Below are 18,454 nucleotides of genomic sequence, written 5' to 3' on the forward strand. Positions count from 1 at the left end.
TTTGAGCACAAGACAAATGACACTCGTGCAAGTTAAAAGCAATTGTTCTTGAAAACCCATACTGTGTTACCGGCCCATCAAGGGCTCAGAGACAGTCTGCAGGTATCACACGACCGTGTTGCGTTTGTTTAACCTCACACCCAAAACATATCAGTAGCCATCCTGAAAGGACGGAACAAAAGATGGTCCCTGCCAGAGATTTCCTCTGCTGAGGTAGAGGAAATACAACATTCCCATACTTCTCATCCTGTGACAAGAGTCCAAACATGTGACACAACACCACATACATCTGATAGGGTATCTCCTCTAGACTGCAACAGATACATCCTCAGTGGAAACAGTGTCTGAGAGTGAGAACTGATAACTGTTTGTCATCTGTTTAAAACGCTTAAAGGAAAAACAGACTCAAATTATTTTTATGATTTAATCAAAGTTTAATATGGACTACTTCAGAGTACTGCTGGGAACTAGAAAAAGAGCCTATTTGCCCCATATTGTTTTCTCTTTATTGGCTTCCTGTTAAACCTAAACCGGATTTAAAACCACATCATCCCAACAGAGTACTTTGAAAAATATTCCTAGGAACCACAAGAACAAAGTAGAATGGGAAGCAGAGCCTACAGCTTTCAGGCCCCCCCTTTTATGGAAACAGCTCCCAGTTTGGATTCAGGAAAGCAGATTAGATTAGGCTCAACTTTGATAAAACTTGTTCAGGTCACCCTGATCTACCTCACCGAGCATGTCTTCTTCACTCACTGTTTATTTATACACCACTTTGCATTTATTCATTAGCTATTGTTAATCTCTGGCTCTCTAACAGTCCATCTTCCTTCCCTCACCCCCCAGCAACCCGTCCCTGAGCCTGGTGCTGTGAGAGTTTCTTCCTGTCAAAGGAGACTTTGTCTTTCCCACTGTCACCAAATGCGTCCTCTCATGTGGTCTGTCTGTCTTTATGTCTGTAAAAAGCTGAACTGAAAATTACCTTTAAAAAACAAACAAACCCTTTACAAAAAGGTTATACTATAAAACAATGTCCAACTATCTATACCACACAATATAGTGTCTTCTCCCAGCTATGTCCTGTGTCCAGGGAGGAGACACAAATACGTTGGGGTTGCACAATAAAGGGCATCTGCCATAAAAATCTACCAACTGAGCTACAAGCTGTGTAAACCCCTTCATAATAAGGCAGCCATTAAGTAAAGTAGCTCATGTTGGATAAATAATGGATAAAATAAATAACAATAATTTATAATGATTAAGCCACCTGTAAAACATCATTATGCATCTTCTGAACCAGTGTCATTGATTAAACTTAAATTAATATTGTGTATGTTATTACTGAAAGACATTTATACAATCTAAACAGTACCTGGTCATCCTAATTTCTTTACTTATACTTAAAACTGAAGGTGCAACACAATAATTCTGGCTTAGCTAGTGATGAGAAATAAAATTTGTGCTAAGAAAAACAGAACAAGATAACTCACAAATCTAAACTGACATATCGACATGACTTGACAGACTGAAATACAAATGCAGCGTTTCCTCAGTCTTTGCTTAATGACTTTAGGGTGGATCTTTTCTTTATAAAAGTGCAATGTTGCAATCAGAATACACAGGATATTATGCAATATTGCTTCTTAAGTAACTTAAACTCATAAGATATAGCAAACACTGGATGTGATGGAGTGCAATCTGTTATCTTACGACAGCCTGTTTATTTCTGTTCCGTCTCAGCAGGTTTCCCTCTATAATGACTGAGAGACTACGGGCAAACAATCCCACAGCCAGTAAGACCTACAACAGATAGATTCTGTGCTGCAACACAGATACATATATTTGTTTGCGCTTTTAATTTTCAGTTCGTATTAACCAATTTCAGAAACCCATGGACAAATTATAAAATGAAAGATGTAAAATTAGCATCTAAAAAGTAAGAAGCACCATCAGCAAGAACAGGAACATAAAAATGTGCAGTTTACTTAAATTCAATGAAATCTAAAGGGAACCCAGGTGTATACACATCAATGTGCTGTTCAAATACACAAACATGTAAAAGAGTGTAATGTGCAAACAAACACAAGCCATGCGCACACACAAACTACCCTAAAAACGTGCTGTCGGGGCTAGTGAACAGAATGCATCACTAATGACATGCAGCAGCCCTCCAGCAAAGCTAAGGCAGAGCAACAGCACAGTGTAATAAACGCACTGCTCCTGCACATACAGTACTGCGATTTGTCTTGCAGAAACATTGACCTCGATACCAGACTGAGGTGGGAGTTCAGAATGAGGTAAGGTCCCAGCTTTAGTAATGACGTCAAAGCGCACATAAAACCCTCTGGAATATTATACTGTATTTGTACTGGAGCTCTTGAGGACAAACTTAAAAGTTGTTTTAATGATAGCCTGAGCTGACCAAGTATTCGCTTTCAGGAAACTGTCAGATTTAAGGTAGAGTGCAGGTGATGAGCTACATGCCTCTGTACATGTAAATTGTTTTTTTTCCCTCTTCAACTTCTTTTCCACCATCAAGTTACACCCGGACACTTTACCAAGGTTTAAACACTCAAAAATTTGCTGTTGCTTAAATTTCAGTGAGTCCTTTCATAGCTGTCTGACGTGTACACATTGTTCCAATGCATTCTGCATTTAGGGAATTTCAAAGACACTTTTGGACACATGGGAACTTTTTTGACACTTTACCTGTGAGCACGCAGATGTCCAACACAGTCGGGTAGAAAAGGAAACAGTCTGCCGGCATCCTAACAAGAAGTGTGTATGAGGTTCAGCTGCACTCATGTGAGAACAGAACTGGCAACTGTGCAAAGAATTCACAGCAAACAAGCAGGTGCAGCAGGTGTCACTCCTGCACGCCCAACCTACCCTATAAATAAATCTGAGTATAGAGCTCGGTATAGTGACGTCATCAGCGACTACATTATGGAACCATTGTTCACGCAAATCCAAGCAGACAATGGAATATATGGAGGTAGATGCTGCTTTTGAGTTAAATTGTGGAGATTGCTGTGTTGTAAAATTACACAACTGCACATTTGAGTAAGGTGGAAGCAGCAACAAGGATCTGATGTCACGGAGCCAACTATATATGGCTTGGCTAGCAGTTGAGTTGGAAGAAGAAAAGACATCCTAAGCAACATTTTGGAAATTATGTTGACCACCCCATTGTCACGTTGGTGACTAATAACACATGTAACTGTTGTGGTTACATGTCGTAATGCTGTTGCTATGTTACACACCTTAGAAGTGGCAGTCACCTTGGCTGTAGCTACATGGCAGCATAGCTAGAATATAGGAAACTCTTTCTACAGCTTCTGCAATAGTGCGATGCTGCCCCACTGTTACGCGTCAAACGCACAGAAGTTGGAGAAAATGGGAAACCTGAACATCGGTAACTCAACCCCTCCTAACATCGCTCCTTTGCCTCGTTTAGCTTCTCTCCGTGTCATGCTGCTGATACCGCTGCATCACATCTTATTACAGGTAATTTGGGTGTTTTTTGGGTGGTTTCTGACTTGATTCTTGAAACATTATCTGGAGTTCATACCACTATAATGTGATCAAGGTTGTTGCACATCTGACTCTACCAAGTTATATGACTGTCAGATCTCAGGAGTACAAGTCTACATAACTCGATCATCGATCCAGCAAACAGAAAACTTACTGCAGTTTAAAATATCCGTCTGCCTTCTTTGGCCTCTTTTGAATTCACGTTACAACATTCATGCAGCATGCATACAAGGGTGGCATGGCCATGTGTAATTCAGCATAAGAATTACAGCGTGGATTTGCTTCATTATGATTCTGTCACCAACACTCACCGTCCAAGTCCATTTACTGGTACCGGTTACCTTCAAATACAACATTTCATTAAGGCCAGCTGTGACATGTGCTTAAAATAACATCAAATGATTGCTGAGTGATCCCTGGGAAGCACAGGTGCAAGAAAACCACATGGCTGACTGTCTGGGGTTCTCAGTGTCATTAAAATCAAAACAATAACAACTCTCACTGTGTGCCATATAAACGTCAGCACTGTTTTGTAAGAAGACATTGAGATTCATGTCGCATCTTGTCACACCCTACCACAGCACACAGGCAAATATAGCAAACTAAAGCATGACTAAGGATAACAAATAGTTTCCAAAACAAACTCAAGGTCACACTTGACAGTGCTGATGCTGCATTTTAGTCGAGCACAAGAGTTGAGTAAACAAGCTGACCCACATAGCGATAGGACAGAGGAGCACAGTACAGTACATACCCACACCAACACCAGGTTTCAGCAGCTGGCCGAGGCTCAGCGCACCTACTGAGATTTGTCACAGTGTGTGATGTGACAATACCATGGTGTGCCCCTGTGCGTTTCAACAAGGAGGAACCAAGCCAAGGGCGTGCCTAGCAGATGATGTGGTAAATGTAGCTGTTTGGTCACAGAGGCAATAAAGTGTGTTTCCTAAACAAGGCCAACCGGAGTTCACTCTCTCACACACTTACTTTCACTTCTTTTTTATAAAAAATACTGAAGTCACAAGTTAAACGATATCCAAGAATAAACAAAAAAATTATAAAAAAAAACCAAAAAAAACTGTCAGAACCCAAATGGCCCACAAAAATACCACATTCAAATACAGTGGCCAAAGTGACAAGTTCATAACGGGTCCAGAATTTCAAAAAATTACCTAACCGACTTTGAAACAACCAAGCTGGTAACTGGGAAACAAATGCCACAGTATACATATATTTATACTGGCTATATAAATAAATCATCTGATTGTTGCATACAGGCCTGAACTGTGTGCTTTTGTACTGTTTGAACAGGAGTTATGGGGATGTACCAGTCAGGCCAATGCTGAGGTTTTTGTTTAGGTTAATAATTGTTGGACCTTTTGCATCAGGAAAAACACAAACATTGTTTATTAGCTGGATCCCAGAATTTCCATACAGTGTGTGAAAACAGAATTTCAGCTATTAGTCATACTCAGAAATGGCACTAGTGCATCCTTTCCAGATCCCCCGGCAGCAAGGGGATCAACACCCATAATGATGGCATGAAGGCATCCATAGAAGCTACTCACATGACTGGAAACACACGCACACACAGGATTAGGCTCCAATTAGGCTGACATGTACATGCTGTGAGGAATGGATTCAGATGACATTTTCTTCCCTTTGTCAGGAAATATGCGAAATGACACTCTGTTAATTGAGCAGATTCTGTGACCTGGAAGATTTCTCATCTAATCTCCATATTCATGCACAGTAATGGGAAAATGCCCCCCTACACACTCAACCCAGTGAAAACAGCAGTGTGGTTCTGTGACAGTGTTGCAACTACTTGCACTTTAAATTCTGATTACACCCACACATAAGCTACAAGTGCTACAAAGCACTGTTTTACTTTACTTTACTTTCTTTTTAGTTGTTTGAAGGGAACCTGCAAAGTAAGAATGTCATTGCTCTGCAGAGCCATTTGTGTTTTGCGGTGTACATGACAATAAACATCTTGAATTTTGGTTCTTGGCAGTTTCCAGTGGGATCTGAAACTTGTTGACCTGTGTAGAGAGACTTTTAATAAAGCGACCACCAGGGGGTGGTTCATAGGAGCCATCGTCTGCCCCGAAAGTTCATTTGGCTCCAAGTCTCCTTCACCAGTGGTCATTGTCTGGCCGCGTTGCCATAGTTCCTATGCTCTAATATCTATGGAAACGCCTTCGAACTGCGTGAGTAGACCCATTGTTGACTCTCTGTCGGGCCTGTCCTCACACACACGCTCACAAAAGAAACTATACAGTGAAACTAATGCTGTAAATATCAACACACATGCACATATTAATAAACACACCTCCCCAAAGCTGGATAGAAGTCATTTCTACTTCACGCTGGGTCAGATGCTTTCAGTAATTCATCCGCCCACAAGTGTATAATAAGGTTATTCTAACCCCACCCCGCTGGGACCTCTGGCAACCAAACAAATGTGTAATCTAAACACCCAGCCCACATGCATATCTCATCAAACAGCAACGTCAGTGGATGCACAAAGGCATAAAACAAGGAACTGTTTGGCTCCGTCTGAGACCTCGGAGTCAGGGGAATCGACGTATAAAAAAAATATGGAAGACTGAGGCAGGAGATTGAGCGCAACAACAATGTAGTTTGTCGAGGTTTTTTTTTGTTTTTTTTTTTTTTTTTTACACACAAATTATTTTTGGATAATAAATTGATGTCATTGGCTAAAAAGCAGCTATTTTGCTTACGTTACCCCTTGAAGGAAAGTAGGCCAAATAGTCGAGAATGGAAGAGGATAATGTTAATCTCTTGCTCCATTATAGAGCTGGCCTTTTTTTTTTTTTTTTCCCCTTTCTTTTTTTTTTAAAAATGGTAATTTTTTTTTCATTAAGTCTTCTTCCTTTGCTACTTTATTGGTGCGTATTCTAAAGTGGTTACCCAGTAAATGTTTAACGTATAAGCTTCAACTGCTGAAAAGAACCACAGGCAATTGAAACTATGTGGAGATTTGTACACAGACATCAATGGGACATTTTCATCTACATGACTAGTAAATGTGCTGCCATGGAAACTTGGCCCTGTATTACTGATGGCAAATAGTCTAGAACAAAGCACTAGGGTGGAAATTCCTGTATCTGACAAATATCCTTGCAATTAAACTAGCTTACCCACGCTAGTTGAGCTAGCCACAAGTCCCCCCAACACACAAACATATCCCAAGTTGAAAGGTTTAAAAGGTTGTGTATTTAATGGCCTAATCATTTCAAAGTTATCTAAGCTCATCTTATTGATTTAAAATAAATATAATCCATTATTATCATTACTACTACTACTACTACTACTACTACACTTACTTAGCACTTAGTTCCTCCTACGCCGAGCGGCGCATCGGGCAGCTAATGACCTCCATCGATGTCGGTCAGCGGCAACTGCTTTGGCTTCGTCCCAGGCAATGTCAACGGTTCTCAGATCATTCATAAACGTTCGACACCATCTGATCTTTGGTCGGGGTTGCTTTTTCTTGCCAGTGCATGGGAGCCATGTAATGGTGATCTTGGCCAGACAATAACGGGGTAGACGTCAAATATGGCAAAGCGGAAGCGCAGTCAACTCTTGAGGTCTTCCTGAGTGAAGCCCAGCAGAGCAATGTCATCCGAGAAGTCCAAGTCGGTGAGATTACGTGCTTCGTGCCAGGGGACACCGATGCCAGCTTGGTCAACTGATCATTGCATGATGAAGTCAGTTACAAACAGGAAGAGGAAAGGGGATAGCACGCATCCTTGTCGGACGCCAGTATTGATCTTGAAGAAATCTGTGCAGCCGTCATCCGTCCGGACGCAGCAGCAGGAGTTGGAGTAGAGACCATGAAAGGCATCTACAAACTGCTGAGGGACTCTATAGTGGCGTAGGATAGCCCATAGAGTCGGCCGGTGGACGCCATCAAAAACCTTCTCGAAGTCAATGAAATTAATAGAAATCTTCCTTTGGTATCCCAATGTTGGTGGTGCTGGTGGTGGTCAGAGGGCCCGGTGGCGCCAGTGTCCGGCAGCCTCGCCTCTGTCAGTGCGCCCCAGGGCAGCTGTGGCTACAATGTAGCTTGCCGTCACCAGTGTGTGAATGTGTGTGTGAATGGGTGAATGACTGAATGTAGTGTAAAGCGCTTTGGGGTCCTTAGGGACCGAGTAAAAGCGCTATACAAATGCAGGCCATTTACCATGTTTGTTCAACAATCATGCGGAGGGTGAAGATTTGCTCGACGCACGACCGGCCACTCCGAAAGCCAGCCTGCTCTTCTCACAATTGTTCATCCACTGCACGTCGTAGCTGATTCAAAAGAACGAGGCAAAGCACTTTCCCGGGTACCGACAGCAACGTGATGCCCCACCAGTTGTTACAGTCATCCAAATCACCTTTCTTTGGAAGTTTGATGATGACACCTTTTGTCCAACATGCGATGTTGACCAGCAGGCGTTTAGGAGTCTTGTAAGGGCAGCTTCCAACTGGGGTCCACCATGCTTCAGCATTTCGGGGAGGATCTCGTGCAGGCCAGCGGCCTTTCCACTCTTGAGGAGTAGAATCAATGTCTTGACTTCGGCGGCGCAGATTTGTCCGATATCAACAGGAAGAAGGCCCATGGAAGGTTTTTGGCCTTGAACAGGTGGAGTGGCTCGGGTTGGTTCAGAGTATCGCAGAAGTGTTTGGCACAGCGTTGGTCTCTTTTCAGCTGCAGTAAGGAGGACGCATCCATTTTTGTCTCGGATTGGGACACAGCGGCCACCACGAGCCCCAGTTAGATCTCTTACAATGCGATATAAGGTTCGGGTATCGTTCCGGTCGGCTGCTTCTTTGTATTAAAATAGATTTGTATTACAAATCTATTTTAAATATCACTGGATTTTAAATATCCCTGGATTTTGGACTGAGAGGCTGGTTGATCATATCACTCAGTCCTACTCAAAACAATTTTCCATTCAGATAACATTGTAGCTCAAATGATAACAATAATAAAAACTTAAAATATTTTAGGTGGTTTGCATTGCTTTCTGTAAAACAAACAATGAGCCTTAAATTTCAGATTTAAAGTCTACAAAGCTATATTGTTCACCTGGGTAATAATACAGCCAAATTAAAATGCCACCGCAATACATTTGCCATCTTGTCTCATTGGGTGTAATAGACACACATACACATGCTTAAACAGCATGGCGTTTCATCCTCTCCAACCTTGTGGGCCTCCATCCTGTCTGACCAAACCCAGAGCAACTTGCCGAAACATGCCAAATGAATGACAGAGAGAGAAAAGTAAATCTAAGATGATAAAATTAAGCCAGCATGTGCACAAACGCACACATTCCCCAACAAAAGGAAAACACTCGAGTCCAAGACTCAATCAATTTGCAGTGAGAAGGGAGAGTGGAGCCACATGTTTTTGATAAGTCCTCTAGCAGAGCAGGGTGAGGTAATGATGAAGTCATCTCTGTCCTCTGGACAGGTTCAAATTCACTGGGCTGTACGCATTTTAAATAGCTTTGGGCTCACAAACACGTATACGTTTTTCTTGTGCAGTTCTGCGCAATAAAAAGACTGCATAAAACATTGAGGTGTGCAGGACGTATTAAGGCCAGGAAATAATAAAGGTGCACTAACATGTGGTCACTAAAGCAGCTCCTAACATAAAAAAAAAACAAAAAAACAAAACAAAAAAAAAAAACATTCATCAATTACCTTCAGTCTTAATATCTGCCTCCTTGTTTTTCTATTCCCGTTTCCACAAAACATTACCAAGCAATCCAGACTTACTATAGACACGCCTCATTAACGGTCCCTACAGACTGCACCCACTCAACCAGTCACAGCCACTCTGTTATTAAGTCACTTAATCTATGAGGCTGTCAGTCCAGTCCCCCACCACAATGGACATTGTACTTCCTGTGCCTGAGCATTCATCTGAAGATTAACTCAGTCATGTCTTGTGCTATTATAAAACTATTCATAAGAGACAAACAAGAGATCAGCTCAGACAGAAAGACGGCAGTTGTGTTGAACCCAAAGACTCCCTTCTGCTTGGCTCGTAAAGGTTCTACGCAAATGTAACTGTGTGTGCAGAATACAGGTAAACATCATAGGAATTTAATTAAGATGCAATGTAAGTTTAGTTAACAAGCTCCAATTTGCTTTCCACCACTATCTAGCACGAGCTGGTTTACATCACTTTACCAATAATCATTTGACAGAGGGTGAGTCATAAAGTACTGAAAGTCATATTGGTGGGGAAATCCAGTTAGATCACCTGCATGTTGCACCAATGACACCGTACAAGGAAGGGCATACAGTATAGTGATAATAAAGGTAGATGTGCTGGTAGATGGAAATTTGGGAGGAAAAACAGAAATCTTCAAAACCATATCAGGAAAGCATGACCGAGTTGTGTGAAAGCAAAGCTTTATCATAAATTATCTGCAACAAAAGCTGGATAAACTGATAAATGTTAGTCATTTTCCCCCTCCACTCTGTCAAAGCCCAATAATCTGCAATATTCCTCTTCTTCAGTCAACTAACATTAGAACCAAGAGACAGAAACCTCACCATCTCGCCTCCCTTGAGTCTCCAGCAACTGCAATATTCATGGGGACCTTACGAAACACTTGGAGTAAAAAACACAAGAGAAAATTGAGTTTGCATCAGAGAGGATGTGCAGAGGTGGAGTAAAAATAAATATGGAATATGCTCCCCCCGTGCAGTCACTGGTCTGGGTTAAATAGCTCAGTTATAGAAAGTCCCTGAAGGATTTTGAAGTAGGGCCCCTTCGATCTGAGTAAATCAGAGAAAGGGGGGAATACCGTTTTAGATTTCACGTCCATATGGCAAACATTCACAGCTTTTCAAAGAGCTCTGCTGAGCAAAATAAAAGAGGGGAAGAAACAGAAACAAAAAAAACAAAAACCCAACATCAAGCATGTCAGGGTCCAGGCATTTTGGAGTCAATTATCATATTTGTCTGGGTTCGTTTTAGGTTCGGACAACCAGACTTTGGCATGGAAATGGATATCCTTACAGAGCCTTTACAGGTTGTGAAATATCTCATACACAGAGGTGCTGATGAGATGGGGTGACATAAAGGCACAAAGAAAGCGAGAGAGGGATGGAGGAAGCTTTCTTCCAGGCTTCTGAGCATAACCAAAAAAAAAAAAAAAAAGGGGGGGGGGGGGGGGGGGGAAATATGGGGGAAATTTAGGGAAATGACAGCAAGCAATGAAATACAAAGGAGGAATGACTATAAAGTCAGCTGCTGACCATTTAACTGCCCTTCACGAAACAAGCCTTGCCATATCACAGTTATTGTGACATAGGGTGTTATTGGCTGTGGGTAGGTATTTTGAACTGCCCCTACAGTGAGTGATATTCACTGTTTATTTAAAGAAACCAGATATGAAAAGATTTTTACTAACCAGAGGTGCTTCTGCAGGAGAAAGAGCTGCCCAGTTAGACTTCAAAAAAGGCTTTATTGTGGGCAAAGTGGTACTCCCAGATAAAACTGAAGCTTGTCGTTTCCACTTACATCCAGAGAGCAAAAGTTCAACAGTTTTGCAAAAAAAAAAAAAAAAAAAAAGGGTTTATTTGCTTCTGAACCACAAGTCTTGATTGATGAAAATTTGCTAATAACTCATGTGATTTAAGCTATAAATTTAAAAAAGAAAAAAGGATGTAGCAAACATCACAACAGGCCATTTTTAATGTTCTTACACATTCTGGATTTGGAGATGTCAGACTCAATTTGAAACTTTCTGTAGATGAAAAGAAAACATCCTGATTACAAGGATTTTGTTGTACACTTTTTAAGTATTAGAAACCGGCTAAATGCTAGACATGTGTAGACAGGCATTAGCCATCTCTGAAAACACATACTGTATGTTGAAATTGGGGATGCTCCACATATGGCAGACATTGGCTCTGTTGACCGAAATTAGCTGATCATGACTGGATTAACTGATGACAATGGCTTCTTTCTTTGTTTATAAAGCTTTTATGTCGCATCACCTGCAAGCTGGCTGGATGTTGGATGATGAAGTGATAAAAGGCATAAATAAAAGGGGAGAAAACAAACATTAAAAAGAATACAAACAATAAATTATTAATAAATGAATAAGTTAGTTGTTGTAATTTAAACACTGTTTTTACACTGGTGCAACACTAATAGTAAAGCTGATAAAGGACACTGAGTGCAGGTGCAGAAGGTACTACTATAGTATACTTGACCTTCAACTTTAAAAACTCACTGAAAATGAAAATGTTATAAATCCCTATTATAAAAGGTCAATAAAAGGGCTCCCAAGCTAGAATGTTTTCCACTGTTCGAATGAATAAATGAAAAGCTGTGTAGACCCACGGTACATGTATTATACACCAAACATGTGAATACCTGCAATGAGGAGGTCTCGCGTTAGAAGCAGCCAGTAGATCTGCAGGCGTGCACTTGTCCCCGACCTTCTCTGTCTCCGACTCGTTCAGCTTCAGCTCAAACGAGCAGATGTCCGGTAACTTTCACTGACGTTCAGGCAGTAAGGTGGTGTTGACCCGCTCCCAGCGGGTAGAGCAGGCAGCACGCATGCTGTGGAGATCATATGCCGGCTGAAGCGGAAACACGACATCAGCTCACAATATAGCAGGAAGTGAAATGTGCTGAAGTAGGCGGTGCATTTTTTTTGCAAATCCCTCGCAGGAGACTGAGCGCACGTGATCCAGGCGTGCTGTTGTTGACGTGTATTATTTATATTTTGACCTGATTCAACCAGAAGGTGAATATAAAAGCTCTGTTTCACGGTTCACGGTTTAATCACATAAACATTAGTTTTAAAATAGATTTTGGACGTTTTAAATATGCTGTGAGTGTCTGTAGATTATTCGCATGCTGCATGCACACTACATTAACAAATTAAATATGTCTCTTGGGAATACTGTTACATGTGGGCGTTAACTTATTTGCTCTTTATTGTACGATATACTTGAACGGCACTGTTCTGTAATGTTAAGCTTGCCTTTGGCACTCTGCGTGGAGCTGTTTAAATTATCATGATAGTTGATGATGATGTGTACTTGGGTTTATCCTAAGTTTGTATCCGCCAGCCGGAGTTCGCATGTTTTCTTCCTCCCAAAGTCCAAAGATATGCTTGGAGTTAGTTTAACTGGTGATTCTAAATTAGCTGTACGTGTGTCTCTCTGTGTAAGCCACGGGTCACAAACTCCAGGCCTCGAGGGCCGGTGTCCTGCAGGTTTTAGACATCACCCTGGGTTAACACACCGGAATCAAATGATTAGTTCGTTGCAAGGCCTCTGGAGAACTTCAACTTCGACATGGAGTTGGTCATTTAGCCATTTAAATCAGTGGTGTTGGATCAAGGACATATCTAAAACCTGCAGGACCCCTGCTGTCAGCCCTACCATAGACTAGTGTACCCCACCCCGTAGTAGATAGATTAATAGATGGATAGATGCATGGGATGAAAACTTATTCAGCAAACAGTAACCTCAGCAGAAAGAAAAACGCATAACTCACGCTACGCTGACTCCATCTACTGGTAAAATCAATGTAAAACAACTGCTCCCAATTCTACACGCACAGATGCACACACATACACGCACATACAAACAACAAAGGCCACTCTCCATTTCTTTTTAGACAAAAAGCAAAAAGGATTAAATGGATTAAAGATCTTTTTTGTCATTTTACATAGTAGAATGAAATTGTGGAAATTGTGGACGACAGCAATTTATAACTAGAATGAATAAAAGATTTTTTTCAATTAACTTTTGGCATGAGGCACAGGTTCCAGTCTGACTTGTCCTTCGCTGCATGTCTTTTCATGCTGTCTCTCTTCTCTTTCTACTGTTCACTGCTACAGAATAAAGGTTTAAAAAAGCCCAAAGAGGAAAAATAATTAAAAATCAAATCTTAACAGCACTAACAGAGGAAAAAAATATCAGAATCATGCGTAGTTTCGCTGGTGTAAAGTCTTATGAGCTAAGTATAACGTTCTAAGTGCCAATTTGTATGTTCAAAAACTGCATTTTCCAAATGTCAGAATTTAATTTTACATTATCTGCTGCATCTAAGCAAATTTTAAGCATGCAAGCTGCTGCAACATGCAAAACTGATGCACGATCCAGCCTTTATTTCCTCTACGATGGACTACCTCTACTAAGATGTCGTATTCTATCATCCTCCTCCAGTCAGACCTGTTTGCTGCTCAGAAACTTCCATATTTATTTCCACCTTAAATGATCTAAGCTTTAAAGATTACTCTCAATTCCTCAAATGCAGAAACATTTTTCTTGTGCATACAGCAATAAGTCATATGATATAGTTTCACTCTTTCATGCCATCATTCAGAGTACAGAATGGACCTCATGACAAAAATGTTTCTCAAAAGACATGGTGAAAAAATGCAACGTTTTGGGGGTACAAATGTTAGTAATTTGGAATATCAGTTCCAGATTACTTTGATTTGCGGAAATGCATTTTGGATATTTGAATACTAGCTCAGTTTTTAAATATTTGGAGAAAAGCTTTAAGAAAGTACATTTCAGTTATAATTCTTGTTATGGCATAAGAATGTGGATTACTGTAACTGTTATTAAATCATTCAGAATCCCTGGATTAATGATACAAATAAAAAGCTTTCAATTAATCTTGTCTGTGAAGGTTCTCAGTCATCCAGGTCATCGTAGTCAAAGGAGCTTGTAAAGAAAAGCATCTGGACTTCTTTAAGTTGCTTGAAGACGTTTCACCTCTCATCCGAGAAGCTTCTTCAGTTCTAAGGTCAAATGGTGGAGAGTCCCTTGTCATTTAGCCATTTAAATCAGTGGTGTTGGATCAAGGACATATCTAAAACCTGCAGGACCCCTGCTGTCAGCCCTACCATAGACTAGTGTACCCCACCCCGTAGTATGATCCAGTTCTTTGCCATTGAGTGTCATGTGAGGCTGCACACTGTATAACCCCCAAAAAAATCTGTTAACTCATCTAAAGGCATTCGTTGCCAGTCATTGTCATACAGTGCTGCACACCAATCAATCATCATAGAACCACAGTGATACTGAAAGTGACTTTGAGTACCCGTCGTACGGGAAGTTGGAAGATTGTTTGGAATATGATGGCATCTTACCAACATGTTAACAATGGGCTCCATTATAAGAGAATCGTTTTGTTAATTGTAAAGGGAATGTTTTAAAATTTGCATCACTTCACATGAGCCCTGGTTAGACTGCTTGTTTTTAGAGGGACCGTAGTGCTCTAAAAAATATCCTTATGCATATCAAAACGTTTTTCAGCTTGCATTACAGACATCGTAAAAATAATTTACAGCCTCTTTGTCTTCTAATATTTTATTTGTCAGGACATAATTTAAAAAATAATCAGGTCTTTGGCAGGTCTTAAAATTAGTTAAATACATCACCAATGAACTAGAAAACTTTACCTATTACGCTGTGTTATTATTTAGCAGTTTAACTGAGGATCAGCAAATGTGACCACATCTATGAAATCAGAACTTTTGGTTTTTCTGGTTGGGAGCATTCAAGTGTGAATGGCCTTGGAGAAGCAAGTGTTGTTGCATAGAAGGGTGAAGAAGGGACACGTGAAGCCACAATTCCTCCACAATCATGCAAGAAACAATTAGAAAACATGGATGTTACTTAAACGTGTTGCTCTCTAAAGTAGTTCTACAAGCTACTGTGTCAGGGGGGAGTTTTTTCACATGCTACATCTGATTTTATGATTATTATATATATTTATTTAATATAAATAAATGTAATATTTTGTAGTTCATCTGAAGTTGAATTGATGTAATTTGAACACCTGCTAAGGTGTTAAAGTAGTTTTTGTTGATTTATTTATTTTGGCATGTGATGGACACAACTGGGCAATGTTCATGTTTTCAGAAAATTCAGGTTAGACACAAAAAGGCTCGAGAGAAAATATCTAATTTCCCCCAACAGCATAATCCATTTTATTAATTTCTCTTTGTGTCAGAATTTGAGCGTTTTTGAGTGGGGAATGATGTTTTAATATTAATATTCCTTACAACAAAATGTCAGTGAGTATCTTATCTTTAACGCAGAGTCAAAGGACTGTTTCTGGACTAAAAAATCTTCATAAGATAAGATAACCTTTATTAGTCCCACACGTGGGGAATTTGTTTTGTCACAGCAGGAAGTGGACAGTGCAAAAGTTATGAAACCAAAATTAGAATATAATAAGAATAAATACAGTACACAACTGTACAGAATAAAATAAAATACTATATACAGTAGAATAAAATAGAATAAAATATACAATAGGATAAAAATAGAATACAAATGCTGCATACAACTGAGTAAAAATACAACGATACCAGAAAAGAGTATTGCACTTAGTGTTATTGCACATGTGTGGATGTGTGTGTTTGATCAGTTGAAGTCTTTGTTGTGGAGTCTGACAGCAGTGGGGAGGAAAGACCTGCGAAATCTCTCCGTCCCACATCGTGGGTGCTGCAACCACTGAAGGAGCTGCTCAGTGCTGTCACAGTCTCCTGCATGGGGTGGGAGATGTTGTCCAACAGGGATGACAGCTTAGCCACCATTCCTGTCACTCACCACCAGAGATGGGCAGTAACGCGTTACATCTGATTACTTTTTTCAGGTAACGAGTAAAGTAAGGGATTACTGTTGCAAAAACGGTAATTAGATTACCGTTACTTTCCAGTAGGAACGCTGCATTACTAAAACCGTGATTTTTTTTATTTTTTTTGCGAGAATGTCTCATGACAGTGACATAAGTGAGTGCGACGTTGGTGACAACAGCTGTGTGCAGATCAACAATGGATCATATATCGAGTGCGGGAGAGAGTGTGAGCGTGCAGCGTTTAAAGCGTGGAAGTACTGGCCTTATTTTGGGTTTGATTCCATAAAAAGTGACAAAAACATTAGCGTCCATTGTGCGTGGGAAGAAAACTTCTTTTTACAGCGAAAAAACCCCTAAACTTCCAAGCAAGCACCGAGTGCGCTACGACGTAATGGGAAATTCACAGAGAATCTCGTGGATTCTTCCACTGACCGCTGCGGCACACCTGCACCAGGGTAAACCTCCGCCTACCCTACTCCTGCTTTACAGGTGAAAATAGAGCAACAGGACCGCTAGTCTTTGATGTTATTTATTTTCTGCTGTGTTTTACTTGCATCTATTTGAAAGACTGAGTGTAAACACACACAAAAAAAAATTATATGCTGGAATGTGCAGAAAATAAGTTTAAATGTTAAACTAATTTCTTCTAGTCAGAGAATGTTGCATATAATTAAATTTTTGCTTGATGCATAAAGTTAAAAGGTTAAAACTAATAAAACAAGTTTAAAAAAGAGACTTTTCCATTTGATTACATTTTGTATGATGGATTATGCAGAAAAAGTAGAATTGGGCTGAAAGATCTATCGCTTTATCACCTCTTCAGGTTGTAAATCGTGTTTTTAAAAAGTAACTAAGTAATTAATTACTTTTGAAAATAAGTAATCAGTAAAGTAACGGGATTACTTTTTGGGGAAGTAATTGGTAATTAGTTACTGATTACTTTTTTCAAGTAACTTGACCAACACTGCTCACCACCTCCACTGGGTCCAGAGGGCATCCTAGAACAGAGCTTTTCATATCCTCTTCAAAAGTTCTTTATAATTTAAAACAACAACAAAAAACTACAGTTGTTGCAGTCAAGTGAGAGGAGAGATATTGAAAATCCTTCTTTATTCTGGCTTTTCTAACTTTACCGCGCTCTCATCCATCCTGTGCTGCTATTACTGTAACTGCTATGACTGCCCTCTTTCCGTTTTCCCTATATTTAGTAGTCATTATTTATTTTACTCATGTGTGTGTGAGTGTGACAAACCTGTGTATACACAGCCATGTCGTCATTCAAGTCTTTGCTGCAATCAGTGACCAAAGCAAGCCAGAGACACCTGAACCTCTTCAAAGGCCCTCCAGTACACGAAACAGCTCATGGGCTCTCACATCAGGGTACCATACAGGCTTTGCTGCGCACCTCATCCTTCCATAAACTGACAAAGTGTGAATGTAACACAACATAAATGTCTTTCGACCTGTATGTTTTTGCCTGCTTAAAATTATAGTTCTAGCTGAAATTGTTTATTGTTACAATAACAGGCTTTTTAAAAACTATATATGGTACAAGTTGGAGATTTTATATGTGGAGAACCTATAAATTTTAATTTACAACATTCCTACATATAATCCGTGCTTCCTTTTTTGCGTGCGCAAACTTCTTATGAACTTTGCAGTTTCAATTTACAATTTGAAAAATACTGTACCAAAGTACCCTGGTTCTAACTTTCATGGCTACTTCCAGTAATTTCATGACCACCAGCTAAATGATCTGAAGTGACTTTGATTCATTAGGACACCGGATCAGACTTAGAAAAAGATTTTTTCCAACATCTGATGCAAGAAAACACGTGACGTGGATGAACACTGTGGCCGAATATAAAGCATTGTTTGATATGTGACAGTAAATTCATGTTAACCATCATCATCCACCTAGAGTAATTTATGAATGAGGTGTGAATAATGTAGGCGCAGTTGCTTAACTGTTGGCTTAATCAATGATAGCTTTAAAAACATCTGAACAGGCTTGACATGCTTTGTGTCGTTGACATTTTTCCTCATGCCGTCATATGCAGCATAACAATGAACTCTCAGAGTAATTGCAAAGTCATTTTCACATTAGTGCCAGATCCTGTAAATCTATGTGACAAAACATGTTTTTAGAGGTATCTGAGTTCTTCTTGGAAGTGTTATCTTCTGTGTGTTTACTTTGGAAATTAACGTCTCTGTGTGCGTACAAATACAAGGTGTTTAGAACAGATTAAATTAGGCAACGTT

At 40.1% G+C, this 18,454-nt stretch overlaps 1 protein-coding gene across 2 annotated transcripts in view; it reads right to left on the minus strand.

Annotated features, from left to right (window-relative positions):
* add3a (adducin 3 (gamma) a) overlaps positions 1–12,129 on the minus strand; it is a 103,812-nt gene extending 91,683 nt beyond the window's left edge. For both annotated transcript variants that reach the window (XM_085355035.1, XM_085355029.1), the window contains exon 1: positions 11,954–12,129. The gene's annotated coding sequence lies outside the window, so the exon portion shown is untranslated. The remainder of the gene's footprint in view (positions 1–11,953) is intronic.
* Between the last annotated feature and the right edge of the window lie 6,325 nt (positions 12,130–18,454).

Source organism: Diplotaxodon limnothrissa, linkage group LG6, assembly GCF_057381915.1.
Source record: "Diplotaxodon limnothrissa isolate DT_005_m linkage group LG6, D_limnothrissa_male_GT1.1, whole genome shotgun sequence".
Taxonomy (NCBI): domain Eukaryota; kingdom Metazoa; phylum Chordata; class Actinopteri; order Cichliformes; family Cichlidae; genus Diplotaxodon; species Diplotaxodon limnothrissa.